General features: G+C 43.4%; 1 long non-coding RNA gene across 2 annotated transcripts in view; it reads left to right on the forward strand.

Moving 5' to 3' along the window:
- The window catches only part of LOC120096338 (uncharacterized), a 43,369-nt gene extending 27,088 nt beyond the window's left edge, over nucleotides 1-16,281 (forward strand). The window contains exons 3-5 of one of the 2 annotated variants that reach the window (XR_010057117.1): nucleotides 9,989-10,095; nucleotides 11,015-11,096; nucleotides 16,160-16,281. This is a non-coding gene — a long non-coding RNA (uncharacterized LOC120096338). Of the gene's footprint in view, nucleotides 1-9,988; nucleotides 10,096-11,014; nucleotides 11,097-14,103; nucleotides 14,402-16,159 lie in introns of those variants that run through there. The other variant, XR_005492708.2, reaches the window with a different exon arrangement.
- Nucleotides 16,282-19,191: the final 2,910 nt, after the last annotated feature.

Consider the following 19,191-nt stretch of genomic DNA (forward strand, 5'->3'; position numbering starts at 1 on the left):
TTCCCGAATCCTGAATCCTCCTTCACTAGGATACCTGCCCTGAAATCAGCTCAGCGCCCCACTTAACATAGCCACTGGCTATTTGAAAATACATAAGCGCATTGAGCAATAAACTGCTTAATTTAAATTCACCCTTGCCGGAAGAGCTATTAAGGGGGACTCCTTAAACTATATTGGGCCAAAGATTTTTCCTGCAGTAACTTTAAAGGAGCTTACATCCTCAGCTTGGCCTTTCTGCCACCCACTCTGAGCCATAAGATGTCACCAGGGTTGGCTTGCTTCCTAATGCAGGGCCCCCAACACACTCACCCTTGGCTTTCTCACCTCATAAATGTGTCATTTCCAGAACCACCTTCCCTTCTTAAGAAAGGGGGGGAGGGGAGGACCGCCTACCCTGCAGAGATGGAACTACCTTAGAAACACTGAACCTAAGCCAAGAGCAAGAAGTTAATTTATTCAACCAACTTCTACTAAGAGGTCGAGGTCTGTGGGGTCATGAGATAAGACCTGGGAACAGTAAGGGAAACCTCAAATCTTCAAAGGGTTACAGCTTACGATCCAAGGGACGCTCGCACGCACTCAAGCTTGAAAACCGTCTAATGCTAAGGTCCCCTTCCCAGCCAATTAAATTAGAAACCCCCAGGGTGGGATCTGGGCTGTGGAATGCTCTAAAACTTCCCCGGGAGGTTCTAATGGGGAGCCACAGTTGAGAAGTACTGGAAATAAGGGGTACCGGTACCCCTCTGCGTGAGCAAAATCAGCCACGCCGTTCTGGATCTTGAGCGCCCAAAGAGGACTGAGGACGTAAGTCAGAGGCATCGGAGGTGTCGCAAGCCTGGGAGTTCGCTAGAAACGCAGGCTCTCAGCTCCACATTTGGAGTGTGTGTGTGTGTGTGTGTGTGTGTGTGTGTGTGTGTGTGTGTGTACGTGTGTACGTGTGTACAGAGCACTTTTCACTTTTTTTTTTTTTTGAGACAAGATCTCTCAGTGGCCTAGAGCTCACCTCATGTGGTAGACTCCTGAGTCAGCCACAGGGATCCTTCTGTGTCTGCTACCCCAGCACTGGGATTACAAGGATCCACCACCACACTCGGCTTTTTTTAAGTGGATTCTGAGGACCAAGCTCAAGGCCCCAAGCAAATACTGTAAGGAGAGAACTTTATGAAGCACCCCCCCCCCCCATGACCTGCCTTTTAACAAGCTTTCTAGGTAACCCGGATCCACAGTTACTCTGGAAAATGCTGGGTTAAGGCCAAAATCCTGTTCCTGAGAAGTGAGGAGATGGGTGCACACTGTAAACCATCGGGAACTTCTACCGTGAGATGCCCATAAGGAAGAGCGTCGATCTGCAGGAAGGATGATAGAGAAGGCAGTGCTATACACAAGTCATACACAGAAACTGCACGTCTATCAGAAAGAATGGAGGCTAGAGGGCTGCCCTCTTGAAGCACAAAGTGAATAGAGTCGGAGAGCTGAAACAGACCCCTCAGGCATGCCGAGCTGGCCACACCATAAGCCCCCAAAGTCCAGCCTAGGGGCGGGGAGGTGGGTCTGTTGGTAAGGTGCCTGGTGCAGAAGCACTAAAGGCAGACTTAGGGTTGTGACTACCCACATTTAAAAAGCGTGGTACAGGAGTAGATGCCTGGAACCCAGCACTGGAGAAGCAGGCACACGCTGATGCCTGGCCCTCACTCACTGGTTAGCAGCCCAGCCTAGTCGCTGAGTTCCAGATTCTGTGAGAGATTATGTCTCCCACACTAACGTGGAGAGCCACTGAAGAAGATGCCCAATGTTTGAGAAGCAGTTTATGACATTCTCTGACAACTCTATTGATCATATTAATGTACTAGGTTACTTTAAAAGAAACAATGTCTTCACAGTATTGGGCCAAACTTTCCCCCAAACCAAATTACTGGTAATGCAGCCACCAATAGACATTATATGGAGATTCACGTAAGTAAATTATTAATAAAACACCCACATATCTCCCTCCCCATAGATCAAATTGGAAACTCAGGTATAGTTCCAAGACACATCTTGAAATTGAATATTACACAAACTTGCAACATGAAAAAAAAAAGGCATTGCTCCAAACAAAATTAAATGGAATTGCACTAAAAAGGCACAAGAAAGGAACTTGCTAAAAAGTCAGCATCTGTAAGAAATTGGTCAACACAGCACACATTATGAAATTCTAAGAGTCCTCCTTTGGATTGCCCCATCAATTCTTTAAACTACTAGTTTCACTTCAAATAAAATATAAGGTGGCAAGAAGACACCTCAATGAGCCTGACTACCATTGACACAAAAAGGTCAAAGAGAAACGTAGACATAAGAGCTCAGCTCTCAGGCAAAATTCGGTGAATGAATAAATGTAAATTGATATGCTAAAAGTTGAAATAAAGTATTTAATGTCACATCAATGTTCTTCATTATTCTATGCCTTAAGAAATGTTCTAGGGCTGGAGAGATGGCTCAGTGGTTAAGAGCACTGTCTGCTCTTCAGAGGTCCTGAGTTCAAATCTCAGCAACCACATGGTGGCTCACAACCATCTGTAATGGGATATTATACCCTCTTCTGATGTATGTGAAGACAGTGACAGTGTAATTATATATAATAAATAAATCTTTAAAAAAAAAAAAAAGAAATGTTCTAGAATCGTCAGACTGTCAGTCCCAATCACAATGAAATTTGGGAAACCTATGGTATTGCCCTTCAGACTTTCCCCTGTGTCTTTTAACAAACACTTCTTATGGTTTCCTCTGAAGATTAGATATGTATCGTTAGTTTTTATACTTAATATTTTTAAGTTTTTATACTTTTGTAATTAAGGCCTTTTGAAGACTATATGGAAACCTACTTATATGGAAGCTTCCATATATATATATATATATATATATATATATATATATATATAATGTGAGATGATGTCTTTATACAGGTGAAGGCAGGTACAAGATAGAATGAGGCCTGTCATTGGACGAGAAGGAAGAATGAGTGGGAGAAAAGTTTTAGAGAGGGGAGGAGACTGGAACAAGGGAAGGGAGAAGCAATGGAGAGAACATGGAGGCGGATGTTAGATTCCTCTCTGCACATTTACAGGTTGTTATGAATATTCCTAAGGGATTGATGTGAACAGGGCTTTGTATGTCTAGATGAGCAAATTATATCTTATCAATTGGATCAGAGGTTATTTTGTTTGTGTTCTTTCATGTGGTGATTTAAGTTCAAGGGAGTGTGTGGTGGCTAGACACGCTAGCCTGCCACGGAATTGGGGTGTGCATGTCTGGCATGGTAGCAACCTGCCTTGGGAACTGGATGGGTAGAGAGATTGTTGCCAGGCTCAGAGAGTAGCCATTGGCAGTGTGATATGGGACGGAGCAGAGCAGGTGAGACTGAGACGCTTTGCTGACTGAAATGAAGGTATCTACCAGATATCATGGGGCACTGTGGTGCTAGATCTAGTGGGGGATAAAAGACAGCATTTTTTTTTTGTAATTTTACAGCAACAAATATCTCTGGTAGAAATTTAAATAGACTTGCCATAAAAGGAAAGAGACAATGCCCCAACTAGATATTATATGCCACGAAGTAAAGCCTCCAAAACCAGGAGTAGATCACATCTTGTTGCATCATCAGCCAAAAGGATCCCATGTCTTATTCACTCAAACATCACTGATCAAGGCTACTGCTGAGGGTAACACTCATGTCATCAAACATGGAGAAGTCTGACTGGTGCCCAGCTAGAAGCTTCATCCCTGCTGGCAACACTCACGGTGCACGGTACTCTGCACGCTACTGGAGAGAAAGGCAATCACCCACATCACCCAAGTATAAGCCCTGTGACCCACAACAGGGAGCTGCCTGACAGACACACTGGTGCAATCCTGGAGACTCGGGTCTATCACAATGTCTCTGTGCTCTTGACCCTTTAAAGAAGAACTACAAGTTTTATGTTATCCAGTAAGTTTAGGGTTCATCTTTTTTTTTTAAAGTGTAATTATTTTACATATTATATATAATTAAATGACACGCAGCACTTATATATTTATTATATTTATTCATATTATATTTGTATTCATGTATATATCTATTTGGTATAGTGTGATATTTCAATACATGTATATGATCGGATCAGAATAATCGACCTCACCCTCAGCTCAGACATGTACAATCGGGAGTCCTTTCATTACTTTGACATATTTCACTCAGTTGGACTTACCCTGTATAGGAAGTTGTTTGGTTCCTATTATCCCATAATACCATTCTTCCTTCCACCTCTCCAACCCCACTTTCTTAGGCCCTGGGTCACATTTGTCCTCTGTGTTCTCATCCTGATATGTTGCTTCTGTGAGATGACCTGAAGGAGTTCATGAAATCTGCAGTGTGGGTTTTACATCACATTGAAGAGAAGCAGAGTGAGACAGGTTTGCAAGCAGACAGCATGGGGAACAATGTCTATGGAGCTAACTCAGACAGCTCATGGGGACAATGTCTATGGAGCTAACTCAGCCATTGGGGGACAATGTCTACAGAGCTAACTTAGACAACTCATGGGGACAATGTCTATGGAGCAAATTCAGACAGCTGATGGGGGGCAATGTCTATGGAGCAAACTCAGACAGCTGATGGGGGACAATGTCTATGGAGCTAACTTAGACAACTCATGGGGACAATGTCTATGGAGCTAACTCAGACAGCTCATGGGGGACGATGTCTACAGAGCAAGGGAAGGTGGCAGGTTGTGCAGATGAGGAAACGGGGCTGTGGTGTCTCGGCAAATGCTTTGATGATAGGTTGAGTCTATCTGACCTGAGCATCCACCTTATCTTTGTGGTTTCCTTTCCCACCTTCCTTCCTTCTTTCTTTCTTTACTTCCTTCCCTCCCTTTTGTTGTGTTTGAGATTGCAATATAATAACATTGCCCCTTTCCTCCCCCAAAACCTCACATACACCCCTCCCTACTCTCTTTCGAATGCATGGCCTCTTTCCCCATTAATTGTTATTGCATAGATACATGCTTTTGTATCTACGTGTATATTCCTGGATGTAGCCTGTTGAGTCCGTTGAGTAATGTTACTTGTATGATCATTTGGTCCCCTCCTCCCTGGGGAGGACCACACTCCTGCTCCCAGCTTTGCTCAGTTTTCTTACCAATCATTTATGGTTATTTTTATTATTTGTTTTTCTTTCTTTCTAAAACTCAAGTTCATTTGCTATTTTCCAACTTATAAATGTCTTTCACAGTATAAAATTTCCCCCCAAAGAATTCTTTTGGCTTTGTTCCCATCTTTATTAGAAACTCCAATTATTTTCTTTCGGTTCCAAACGTTTTGAAATTTCCATGTTTAATTTCCTTTTTTTTTTTTTGCTTATGGTTTTTTTAATTTAGTGAATGATGTTGGTGCTTTGGGGAGAACAGAGTTGGCCATCTTTTTGTGTTTGCTTCTGAATTTGGTGAGATACAATGTTTTGGAGGATTTCTGAGACTGATATGTAACCTAAGACATGCTTGATTTGTGCTAATAAACCAACAACACAGGCTGAAAGCAATATAAGTATTATTTCTCACTTAAAGAAAAAATGTGCCTATATAAAATAACATATATGTGTATATAAGGATGTGCATGTATACAAATAAACGTGCATTACTTTATATAAATATGTACTCATATATGTTCAAAAAATATAATTGTTTTTCAAAGCCTTTCTCTCCCTTCCTTGGCACCCCTCTCTGTTGGCTTCCCCTCTCCCTTCTCACTCCGTGTGTGCATACATGTGTGCATACATCTCCCTTCTCACTCCGTGTGTGCATACGTGTGTGCATACATCTCCCTTCTCACTCCGTGTGTGCATACGTGTGTACATACATCTCCTCTATCACTCCATGTCTGTATACATGTGTGCATACATCTCCCTTCTCACTCCATGTGTGCATACGTGTGTGCATACATCTCCCTTCTCACTCCGTGTGTGCATACGTGTGTGCATACATCTCCTCTATCACTCCATGTCTGTATACATGTGTGCATACATCTCCCTTCTCACTCTGTGTGTGCATACATGTGTGCATACATCTCCCTTCTCACTCCGTATGTGTATACGTGTGTGCATACATCTCCTCTATCACTCCATGTCTGTGTACATGTGTGCATTCATCTCCCTTCTCACTCTGTGTGTGTATACATGTGTGCATACATCTCCTCTATCACTCCATGTCTGTATACATGTGTGCATACATCTCCTTTATCACTCCATGTCTGTATACATATTTGGTTTCTCTGTCATTTGTGATGTCACATGGTCTCTCATCGTGTCACTGCTGTACACATTCTTTTCAACAACGTATTAATTCTGAATTACACTGTGTACTGGTCACTCCCTTGTTCCAGGAAATTTTTCCACCTTACCTGTTCCTCAGTAGTAAGTTAAAACATTCATTTTGTATTAATCACAAACTGGAGCTTTATGGGTCGCTCAAAGAAGCCAGCCCTAAAACCTCAATGTCAAATCAACTTCTAGAGAAGAGAAAGGCACACTTGTCTGTAAACTTCTTCTCTCTCCGTTTCCCTCCCCTTCCTCTTCCCGTCCCTCTTCCCCCTCTCTCTCCCCTCTCTGACCACCCTACCTAGCTGTTTCTTCCGCTGATTCAACTCCCCAACTCACCCTCACTTCACAAGCACTCAAGTCTGTACTCTGTACTCTGTACTAGGTTATGGGACCTAACCTGTCAGAAATATAAATCCAGATAAACTTTTTGAAAATACAGAGATACCATGAGACTAAAGTGCTAAAAGGAAAAGTCACTAAAGACTATTGTGACTCATGGTTGGTTCAGTATCTAGGAGCTGACCAAATGAGATTACAAGTCCCAATTTTGATAAACCAGGGAAATGTGACATCAGTTGATAATCAGGTGAAGGTTTTGAGAATACTTAGCATCCATTTATAGTGAAAACTCTCAAGATGTGAAAATAAAGAGTGCTTCCATTGTCTTAGAAAGGATAACTTCAAAATCCTACAGATCACTAAAACTAATGAGGGAAAACTGAGTGTTCTCTCACCTAGACTGGCAACAAGACAAGAGTAACTGCCAGCTCCAGTTGGGTTAAATGTTGACAGGTCAGTAACACACAAAAGACACACAGATCACAAAGGAAGAAACACAACTGTCTTTCCCACAAGAGTTTGCAAATGGAGTTAACATCATTCAGCTCTTCTTCTCAACCCCCTAATCATTTTCTCACCATCTCATCAAAGCTCTTCTCCACAACCCTCCCAAATAAATTCTATCAAATAAAAGTCTCTGAAAAATGTGACTGACCTACAAGCAGAAAATTTTAGAATTTAAAAAGTGATATAATAGGTTACATGAATATTTAAGAATTACCACATTATATAGTGCATCATAAACATACTTAACAGAAAATAACGATGAGGAATATTTTCAACACTTAAAACAGTATGTGGTGTATATCTGTCGTACTTGGGTTTTACTATTGTGAAGAGACACCATGACCAAGGCAACTCTTATAAAGGACATCATTTAATTGGGGCTGGCTTACAGGTTTATAGGTTCAGTCCATTATCATCAAGGCAGGAACATGGCAGCAGCCAGGCAGGCATGGTACAGGAGGAGCTGAGAGTTCTACATCTTTATCAGAAGGTTTATAGCAGAATACTCACGTTCGGGCAACTAGGACTAAGGTATTAAAGTCCACACTCACAGTGACACACCTACTCCAACAGGGCCACACCTCCTAATAGTGCCATTCCCTGGCCCAAGCATATACAAACCATCACAGTAGTCAAAATAATACAAAAAGATGCTATAAGGCTACAGGTAGCTCACCTGGTGGTATGTGGCCCTGAGTTTGACCTCCAGTAATGGAAACCAACCACGAATCCCTGCAGGTCCTCTCTAGAAGCCACCCCAACTGTGCAGAAGTCCCTTGAGCTGTATGGACTTTGCGTTTGGTTAGTTTGGGTGTGTGATGTTTTTATTTATTGGTAAGATTTTTTTTTTAGTAACAAAGTTTATAAAAATTTAAAAAGCTTATGAGACCAGATATAAAAAGACAGAGATCTCGGTGGAAAAACAGAGAAGGAATACAACTGAACAGTTCAAAACAATGCGAAACTTTAATGGTTGTCAATTGTATAATGAAGTTAATAGCGTAGTAATTACTTGTTAAAAGAAGCTTGAAGGGGGCTGGAGAGATGGCTCAGGGGTTAAGAGCACTGACTGCTCTTCCAGAGGTCCTGAGTTCAAACCTCAGCAACCACATGGTGGCTCACAACCATCTGTAATGAGATCTGATGCCCTCTTCTGGTGTGTCTGAAGATAGCTAATAAATAAATCTTAAAAGAAGAAGAAGAAGAAGAAGAAGAAGAAGAAGAAGAAGAAGAAGAAGAAGAAGAAGAAGAAGAAGAAGAAGAAGAAGAAGAAGAAGAAGAAGAAGAAGAAGCTTGAAGGAAGCAAGAGAGAAGTACCATTGACCTTCTGTTTTCGTCCATTCCCCTTTCCGTCAGTGGTTTCTGACCTTCCTAATGCTGTGACCCTTTTGTACAGTTCTCCATGTTGTGGTGACCCCAACCATATCATTATTTTTGTTGTTCCTTCATAACTGTTGTTTTGCTACTGTTATTAGTCGTAATATAAATATCTGTGCCTTCCAATGGTCTTAGGTGACCCCTGGGAAATGGTTGTTCAACCACAAAAGGAGTCACAGCACTCAGGCTGAGCCTCAATGCCCTGTGCACATCCCAGTTGCCTGCCCTGCTGACTTCCGGCCCAGCATCCAGCATAGGAGCAATGGCTATATATCCTAGACCACTTAACCTCAGTGACTCCTTTGCACAATGGCTGGCACAATAAACCAGGGACTAAAATTGCATACATTCAAATCTCAATCATAATTCCCTTGTTTTACAGCCTTCCCAGGTCTTCTCTTAATGCTGCCTGGTCCAAAGGTCACTCATCTGAGGGTTTGCTGGGTCAAGGAGACCATCGTCTGCATCTCTCAGGGGACGGATGAGAGGGTGACTGGTTCTGCTATGGTTGAGATATAAAATGTTCCCCTGCAGGTTACCCTGTGTGAACACTTGGTCCTTAGATAATGACACTGATCTGACGAGTTGTAGAGCCTAGAAAGTGGCCCTAGAGAGTGAGATCCAGAGTAGGGGACGTGCCTGAAGGTTACAGAGCAGCCTAAAGTCCTGCCCTGTCGCTCTCTATTTCCAGTTCTGCCAGGTGTGAGCACACTCCCACTGCCAGGCCTTGCCTGGTGTGATAGACTGGATCCCCTCAAACCATGAACCAAAATCAATCACACACGAGGTCAAGGCCACACTGGGTAAAAGATCATGTCTTTAAAAATGCCAAAATTAAAAATTACACACACACACACACACACACACACACACATATGTATATGTATATATATATATGGAGAGAGAACACCAATATACAAGATTATAGTTAGAACACATACCAAATCCCATAGATCTTCTCAGTAAGGAATTAAAAATAAAATAAATGAAGAAAGTTACCAAATGCACAGCCATATAAAGCAAACGGATCAAAAGCCCTCACTGTAGAACAATGCTGATAAGACATTATCACGTGATGTTGAAGAATCACTCATTTCTGCCTCTAAGCGAACCTGTCACCAAAGCACCCCTTATTCCCTGTCCTCGTTCACCCCTGCCACTCCCCACGTCCATCCCAGACTTCCCAGCTCCCCTGTTCTCAGATGAGGCCTTTGATCAGCTGTTTTCATCACCGTGCTCCTTACAGAAGAGGCCATGTTACTTCTTCCAGGTTTCCTCAGCCCTCCAAGCTGAGAGGCAGTTGGGAGAAGTACTTCTCCTGCTAGTAAAAGCCCCAGGCTGAGTATATAAGTTAGAGAGACAAAAGACAGGAGCGACAAGAGTCTCTACTGAGGTAAGGCTGTGGACTTCCTGCATCCTTCTCTCACTCCACAGAGCCCAGATAGGATCCTGCTCTTCCCTCGATCCTGCTCTTCCCTCTAGAACACTGTTCCTGTCCTGTCCCTCAACCTAGCTATCTCCTACACAAACAACTTCTGAAGGTAAGTGTCACCTACTAGTCACACAGTCATCTACGTCCCTAGCTGTTTGCAATCTTTGTGACATTTTCACAGACATACGAGCCTTTCCTAAATGAACTAACTGCAGCTCTAACCTCACACTTTTTTGCATGTTCATGTGAATATCCCCTCCTCGGCTGGACGCTGGGGCAAGGTGGAGCTGGCTTGTGTTTTTCCAACAATGGCATTCCCAAGCCTGGCCATGAGCCCTGACCTAAGTTGATGCTAAATAAAAATATAATGAAGAAAGAGTGAATTTATTTTCTGTTGGTCCATCGATTGCTCGATTGATTTAAAATCTAGGCTTAAGCGGATTAGGATGCTGGCTTCAGTTAAGACCATCACCAGGCGCTCCTAAGCCTGGTTCTAGCCCCTCGTGCATTGTGGGCTAAGTTCAGATCTATAAACTCTAGCTGTGAGCTTTGCCTTTTATACAATTGCTGACAGCTTTGCGGGTCTTCTGTCTGCCCTGTCGCCAGATCTGGCGCCCATCTACCCTCCTCCACTTGAAGTTACCCATTTACTCTGTGTCAACCTGAGCCTGTGAGGCAGGGTTATCCATCGCTTAGTGAATCATCCCCTTCATGCTAGAGACCAAATTATCATTATCAACATCACTTTGTGTTTAGGAGATAGACCACAAATTGGCAATAATCCTTTCTGGACACATAATTTGATTACTGTATGTTTTAAATCCTCCCACTAATTCAATGATAAATTAAATCCTATTTTATAAAAAAAAATCATGATTTCACTAAGCCTGCTGTTAAACTGAGATTAATGTCTTATATTTGAAGTATAGATTACCTGCTGGTTCCTCCCACACTTTAGCTTAGGAATTTAGAAACCCTGTGTCAAAATCTCCTCGGTAATTGTAGGCCATGAATCTTTATCTCTGTAGGACACATACCGAAATGGCATATTAAAGCTGTCTGCTGTAGCTAAGTGTACCCCAAATACCTCAGCGTTGATAAAACTGAGAGGTATGTATATCTGCATTCTCCCTCCCTCCCTCCCTCCCTTGACTCCCCACCCCTGCTTCTGGTGAACGCATAAAAACATACATTAAGATTTCTAATTGAATAAATAACCAATAGTCGAATGTTCCCACTTCTCAAGCACATGAATCAAACGAAATACCTTTTGTGCAATCTAAGCAGCAACAGTGAAGACAGCCCACGGAAAGGGAGAGCGTATGTGCCATCGATCAACTCAACCAGGAGGTGGAGTCTGAAACATGTAAGGAATTCAAACCAGCCAACAGCAAAAGGAAAAAAAAGCTAACTTTTAAGAAGAGGCAAGTTATCTGAATGGGCATTTTTCTACAGAGACAAGAAAATGTCCAAGGACGTGGAAACGCTCAATATCCCTAATCATCAGGGAAATGTGAAAGCAAATTGCAGCTCGATGTCATCTCATGTACACAGTTAGAGTGGCTGTTTAACAAGAGTTGAAGGGGTACACGCTGATGAGGGCCTGGAGAAAGAGAAACTGATAGACTCTTGGTGGGAATGGAAATTAGTATCAATGTTATGGTAAAAACAGCAAGGAAGTTACTCAAAGCATTAAAATCCTATCTCATGATCCAGCAAGTCAGTTTCTGGGCACATATTCAATATAGATGGAAACAGTGTATGGAAGAGACACCTGCACCACCTGGTTTATGAGTCTGTCAGTGGATGAACACATAAAGAAAATGATATGTATGCAATGGAATATTATTCAGCCATGAAAAATGAGATCCTGGTTGTTGTTGTTGTTGTTGTTTGTTTGTTTTAATGACAAACACGTGAGCCTGGAGGACACTATCTCTTAATTAATGGGCCAGGCACGAAAAGAAAAATATCACGTGATTTCATCATGTGTAGAAAATAAAGATGAGGCCCCGATAGAAATAGAGTGTAAAGAATTTGAAGAGGAGAGGGAGGAGGGTGGATAGAGAGAAGATGTTTAACAAGTACCAAAACAGCTAAGAGAAAAGCACGCAGGTTTTCCACATCACAGTAGGGCAGCTGTCAGTAACAAGCATCTATGAACAACATGCTCTTAACATGGATGCTCTTAACATGAAAAATAAGTGATGGATGTTTGAGGTGTTGGAGGTAAGAGCCACTTTGATCTGACCATTACTCACTGGATACATGCATTGAAATTTTATCCTATGCCTCATGAACATGGCTAGCTCATGTCAGCTTACGATCCCTTAAACAGCGCTCAACTCATTTACATATGAAATAGTCCTTAAACTATAAAGAAAGTGTGTATGAGAGAGAGACAGACAGAGACAGACAGACAGAAACAGAGACAGACAGACACACATACACACACATATAACACACACACACAGAGACAGACAGACAGAGACACATACACACACATATATAACACACAGACAGAGAGAGAGGGGGAGGGAGAGGGAGAGAGAGAACACTACTGTCATGGGTGTAGACTGAGCTTATAAACTATTACAGAGCTACAGAACTGGAGGACCCCTTTCTTTAAGCACTATATAATCAATTCTTCCATTGATTTTTCCATGAGAAAAAAAATCCCCAAACGTTACGGCTTAGGATGAAAGGTAACATCTCTCCTGGAGGCTGTGAGGTCTGGCTGGGACTCCGCACCATGGCCGTCTCCTAGTAATTTCTCTGGGATTGGTGGAATCTGCAGCTTGGGCCGAGCTCAGAGGGCTCATCCAGAAGAACGCCTAGAGTCACCGTTCGAAGGCTTCTCACCCATAGCAAGCTCTGCTGAGGGGTCCTGGTTCTTCCATAGGAGCTCTGAGCTTCCTCACAGCAATACATCCCCTGAGTGAGGGCGTTTCTAATGGAGTCAAGTCACAAAGAGATCAAGTGCTGGCCTCAGAGTTCCCAGAACAGGATTTATATTTTGTACTATGGAGTTGAGGGATGGCCATGGCAGAGGGGAAAGCATGGACCACCTCTCAGTGTGGACTGTCATGGCCTTATATTCTGTAGAGCATCTTAGAGGAGAGACACTGCACCAGCCATCTTTGAAAAGTTCAGCTGACTTCATTAACTCAACTCATTCCCATCCAGACAAAACAGAACCCCCAGTGATGGCAGACTGAGCAAAGGCAAGCAGTTTAGTCATTTCATCTCACTCAAGACAACACAAAATGGGAATTCTGTGGAATGGGTTGTGTCTCAAAGTCCCTAACTCCAAACACCTTAGACTGTTACTTTGTTTGAAGATAAGAAGTTGGTGGAGACGCTTGAGTTACATTAGGTCATTACTCAAAACCTCAATGCAATAGGACTGATGTCATTACCAAAATGAGAAATTCAAATATAGACACAGACTTTCATAAAGCGAGGCTGGCACATGAGTGCAGAAACAGAGATTGGGACAGTGAACCCGCATGCCAAGGAATGCCCAGAGACAGCTAGCAAGCCGTCAGAGCAGAGGGGAAAAGCATGGAACAAATTCTCCCTCACTGTCCTCAAAGGGGATGGACCCATTGACACCTCAACCTCGGACTTGTAGCATCAGGAGCATGGAATGATATATTCTGTTATTTAAACCACATGGCCTGCGGCATTTTGCAATGGAAACCCTAACACACGTACTAATGGTTGAATAATAAATGTGACCTTTCTTGGGAAGTATGCATGGGCACTGAGAGTGACCCACTTCGCTGTAGCCTCTCCTCAGCTCAGGCAAATACAAAACAAAGCAACAGTATATGGCTTTCTGCTGAGCTCAATAAAGGGTCTGAAATTTCCCCAGCTACATTTTACATTTGCCTAGTGATCCTAAATTGGATTCAGTCTTCCCTCTACTGCCTCTCCCTCTTTTCCTCTCCTACTTTCTCTCCTCTCCCCTCTTCCATGCCTGTGTCTGTGTATCTATCTCTCTCTCTCTCTCTCTCTCTCTCTCTCTCTCTCTCTCTCTCTCTCTCTCTGTGTGTGTGTGTGTGCGCGCGCGCTCGAGCGTGCATGCATACATCCTCCCTCCCTCTGACTCTAGGAGCAGCTCTTTTCCTTGCACCCTTCTGGCTGGTATCCCACATAAGGTCCCTCATGTTCCTTACTGCGTTGCACAAGGTGACTGTGAGCCACAGTGAGACAAACCTACAGAGAATGACTTGGAGAACTAAGCCTGGATTCCAGTCGCCAAGGTGTGTAAGAAGTCAATGCTAAGCTCTGGCAAGGACCAGAGCTTCCTAAGAATGTGCGTTTAGGACCTGACAGTTTCCTGAGGGTGAGTCTTTAGGATCTACCTTGACACTGAGATGCCTCCCAGATGGGATGGGACAGTATTCTCCCAAGACCTGCGACCATTCCAGCTGCAAGTTATTAAAGTCTCTTGCGTATTGGCAAGATTCTGCAGGTGTCTTGATTAGCACCTGCAGGCCATTGTAGGAGCCGGGGGCAGGAAGGGGGGGGATCTCAGCAGGACACCTTCCAAGCCTTTCTCCATAAAGCAAGGAAGACAGACTTAGCTGTGCTGCCATGAACGCTAATTCGGCCATCACAAAGTATATTCTACTGGGTCTGGACTGTAATCGAAGCAACTTTCAGGAACGTGTCCTCGTTAACAAACTGCAAGACGACCCCTGTTGGCCAAGCGGTGTGTTAAAGTGGCATTGATCTCTTCCTAGCAGTTTCAAACAGAAGTTGGTTTGTTTTGTTTCCTCCTTCTTTCTTGCCATCCCTCTACCTGCCTTTATTATCAGTCGTTCTCAACCTGCGATTCTTGACCCCTTTGAAGGTCAAATGACGCTTCACAGGGGTTGCACAGCAGATATCCTGCATGTGGAATATTTACATTATAATTCATAACAGTAACAACATTACAGTTATGAAGAAGCAACAGAAATAATTCTATGGTTGGGGGTCACCCCAACATTAGGAATTGTACTAAAGAGGCGCAGCCTTAGGAAGGCTGAGAACAACTGCTCTAGACCAGTCCACTCCAGAAGCCACCTTTCAGCTTACATATCCCTACGTGTGCTCTGCTGCCCCCAGCCCCACCTTAACACCTCTTTTTTCCTCTATGGTCTCCACCCTAGCTTCATAACCTATATACACGCTCACACACACATACATACAAATATGTAAACATTAAAGGCGAGAGAACACGAGCTATTTGTTTCTCTGAGGTACGGTTGTCTCTTACTATAATGCTTTCGAGGTCCACCCACTTTCCTGTAAATTTCATTTTCCTTTATATCTCAGTGAAATCCCACTGTGTATGTACATAATATTAAATATGCACGTTTATGTCACATTTTCATCTCATCTGTGTGTTGAAGGTCTTGTAATCTAGTTTGTTTCCTTGCTAGGGTGAGCAATGCAACAATAAATGTACAATGACAAGACAGAGTCTTTAGGCTGTATTCCCAGAGTAGAATCGCTATATCATATGGCCATATTTTAATTTCTTGATTAATCTCCCTATTAACTTCTATAGTGGCTGTCTACTTTGTTCTCATTCCAGCAGTGAATAAAGGTCCCTCTTTCCTTGCATCTCGTTTTGCCCGTTAACTATTGTTGATTACACTGGTCATCAGGACTATCCAACTGATTCTTCTGGGACTATAATTTTCCACTACTCTGCTTTATGATTAACTTCCAAGTCAGTTTTACTATATGATGACCACGGACCTGACTTGTTTCATCGTATCATTTTTGACCATAGACTTGTTTCATTTTATTGTTTTTGGCCATGGACTTGTTTCATTGTACTGTTTTTTGACCATGGACTTATTTCATTGTATTGTTTTTATAATAAATTGATACTTTGGTGACTTGATTTTCAACAGTAAAAAAAAATAACATTTGTAACCTGGATGGTTTGTGGACCAATTTCTTACAAATCTTTCTAAGATTCCCCAGGGCTAGAGAGATGGCTCTACATTTAATAATTCATACTTGCGAATGGTTTGCATATACTCAGCCCAGGGAGTGGCACTATTAGAAGGTGTGGCCTTGTTGGAGGAAATGTGTCACTATGGGGGTGGGCTTGGAGACCCTCCTCCTAGCTGCTTGAGGATGCCCAGTCTTTTCCTTGCTTCCTTCAGATGAAGATGTAGAGCTCTCAGCTCCTGCACCATGCCAGCCTGGATGCTGCCATGTTCCTGCCTTGATGATAATGGACTGAACTTCTGAACCTGTAAGGCAGCCCCAATTAAATGTTGTCCTTTATAAGAGTTATCTTGGTCATGGTGTCTGTTCACAGCAGTAAAACCCTAAGACAATGCTGTTCTTCCAGAGGACCCTAGTTTGGTTCCTGGAACCCACATCAGGCAGCTCACAATCACCTGTAACTCTGGCCCCAGAGGAACTGACACCCTCTTTTGGCCTTCATGGATACCTGTGCATGCATGTGTATGTGCGTGATTGCATGTGTGGACTTTTAAAATAATTTTTTAAATGTAAGGACCTTGTCTAGTTCACTATCCCACCCAGGAGTGGTGATCATTTTACTCAGAAGAGCCAAGAGTTTTATCTCTCACATAAGCAAGCTCATTTCTTTCTGAGGGACTCAGGGATACTGAAATGAGTCGATCCTAGGCTGCAGAGGAAGTTTACAGATACCCATGTCCAGTCTCTAAGTTTATGGATGAGGAAAGAAAGACCCAAAAAGACCCAACATTACAACCAGGCCATGGAAGGCATGAAGGCCAGAAACACCCATGAAAAAATGAGATCTTCCATGGGCAAACTTTGCACTGAAATGCTGCTACATCCAACTGTAGGGATGTAAGGTCTGGAGTACCTTAGGATGTGCTTTTCAGGGAGCATGATAGTATGTCAAAGGTTCAAACACCCCCCTCATGGCCACCTTGAGGTCCAGACCTACACGTTGGGACAGGAATGACAGCCTCATTAGGAGGGCATCTCACTGTCAGATTCTCACTTGTTCTATTTGGGGACACATCTATTTGTGAGATCATGGCAATCTCAAAAGTGTGCTTTCTAGAATTTGCCCAAACTGGAGAAGTATAACACGGCTGTCAGTTTGCCATAAGGGGGAGAAAACAGCACTGATTTGCCAGTATGGAAGGCTGGGAAGGTAACTTTAATTAGTTGGTTAGTTTATCCCCTTCCGGATAATGCCTGACGCTTCTGTTGACGCGCTGTGCTGAAAGTCTCTTCTCCCATCAGTATGATGGTTTCCTTTCCCTCGCTGATGTGACCTGGAGGTCTACTCAGAACAGAGCTTTGGCCTTATCCTTGGAGGTTCTGATGCCCAGCATCTAGGGAGGGGTACGAGCCCCGTATTCCTAGCATCTAGGGAGGGGTACGAGCCCCGTATTCCTAGCATCTAGGGAGGGGTACGAGCCCCATATTCCTGGTGTGTTTGCAGATGTTGCTGAGGCCATTGGCTGGAGAACAATTCTTCAAAAACTGTTATAGAAATAAAAAACCACACCTCCCTTCTTTACCCACTTCCCATACACACGTGACCCTAGACATGGATCACGTTGTCTCTTTTGACCTTTGCTCTAGACTCTGTCGCCTCCTTTTACTTATTGCTTTATTTTTAATGTTTTAAAATTTTTATACACTGTATTGTGCTCATGTTTTCCTTCTCCTAACTCCTCCCAGATGCTAACCACCTCTCTCTCTCTCTCTCTCTCTCTCTCTCTCTCTCTCTCTCTCTCTCTCTCAGAATATGTGCATGTGCTTGAAAGGGATATGGGTAGGGAAGAGATGGAGAAAGGGGACTCTCTTAAATAACTCTTGAAACCCTCATCTGAACTAAAAATGGTCAGATGTCTAATGCACCTTTGTATCTGAAGGTTTATTATTGTTCACTCTCTAAACACTCTAGTTCAGATGAAAAGAAATTCTGAAAGCAGATTCGTTTCAATCCTCCTTGTAACTTTCCATGAATACCTGATAGAAAAGAAGCTAAGAGATAAGTAAAGATACTTTGTCTCTCTTCTTTCAAGACCACTCAAGTGTCCCTTAAGTGTTGAACACTTTATCTTATTTCTCTTGAGTGGTATAATGTGTGTGTGTGTGTGTGTGTGTGTGTGTGTGTGTGTGTGTGTGTGAGAGAGAGAGAGAGAGAGAGAGAGAGAGAGAGAGAGAGAGAGAGGAATGGCCTCCACCCTCACTCACCCATCCTCCCTGCACACGGGCTGTGTCTCCACAGCTACTCTCTCCCCTAGCTGCCATTTGGAATCATAGTCTATAATGGTAGGTTAGCCAGAGTCAGACTCCAAGGGAGTGGGGTCCAAATATAGCTATAAATAAAATAACAAATCTATTTCAAAAGGACTTCATTCGGCTTCTGATGGTATCCGGATGGAATAATGGGAGCTCCAGATGGCTTTGAGGCCCTCACAATCTCTTTCTGTGCCTTTCTGACTGAAGAGCCCTGGGCACATTAAATCCAACAGGTGCACCACTACGGTGTTTTTCTTCCTCGGCTCCTGAGGAAATCATAAACCAAATATATTACTAGAGGATAGTTTCTGGGGTACCCTGTGAGCAAATGGAGAGGGAAAATGGATCAACAACATGCCAACAGGGACAGTAAATCAACAGAGTAAAGGAGGATTTGAATAGACTCTCCCGGGCCTCCAGGGCTCAGCCAAGGACAGGGCCCCTGTCAGTCAGGGTGCAGTCTTAATGTCAAAGCCAGCTGGTGCTGGGAGCCTGCTGGCCCTGAGGAAATGATTGAGCCGTCTGTCAGTTGCCTAAGAGCCACTAGAGGCCAATGTGACTCCAAGGGAAGGGTGGTGTTCCTGCGCCCAGAGCTGCACTTCCCCCCAGGTTCTGGCTCCCCTGCTCAAGGCCTGCTAAGCTGAACTCCTCAAAGGCCAGCCCAGAAAGAGAGATGAATAATCACCACCCCCACCTCACCAGACTCCCCACTCCCCACCCCTGTGCCACAGAAAGGGAAGGCTACAAGATTGATGTGCACAGGTCACAGGTACTCCTCCTTGGCAGATGAAAACCATTTTGTTCCCAGATTACCAGAGAAGTGAGCAACAGGGGGTTACTGGAATTGAAGGAGGTGGGGAAGGCAACCAGGAAGAGGATTTCCCAGAACCATGTGATTGTAGATCTGGCCTTAACTGCATCCAGGTTGTCAGGG

Source organism: Rattus norvegicus, chromosome 13 (assembly GCF_036323735.1).
Source record: "Rattus norvegicus strain BN/NHsdMcwi chromosome 13, GRCr8, whole genome shotgun sequence".
Classification (NCBI taxonomy): Eukaryota; Metazoa; Chordata; class Mammalia; order Rodentia; family Muridae; genus Rattus; species Rattus norvegicus.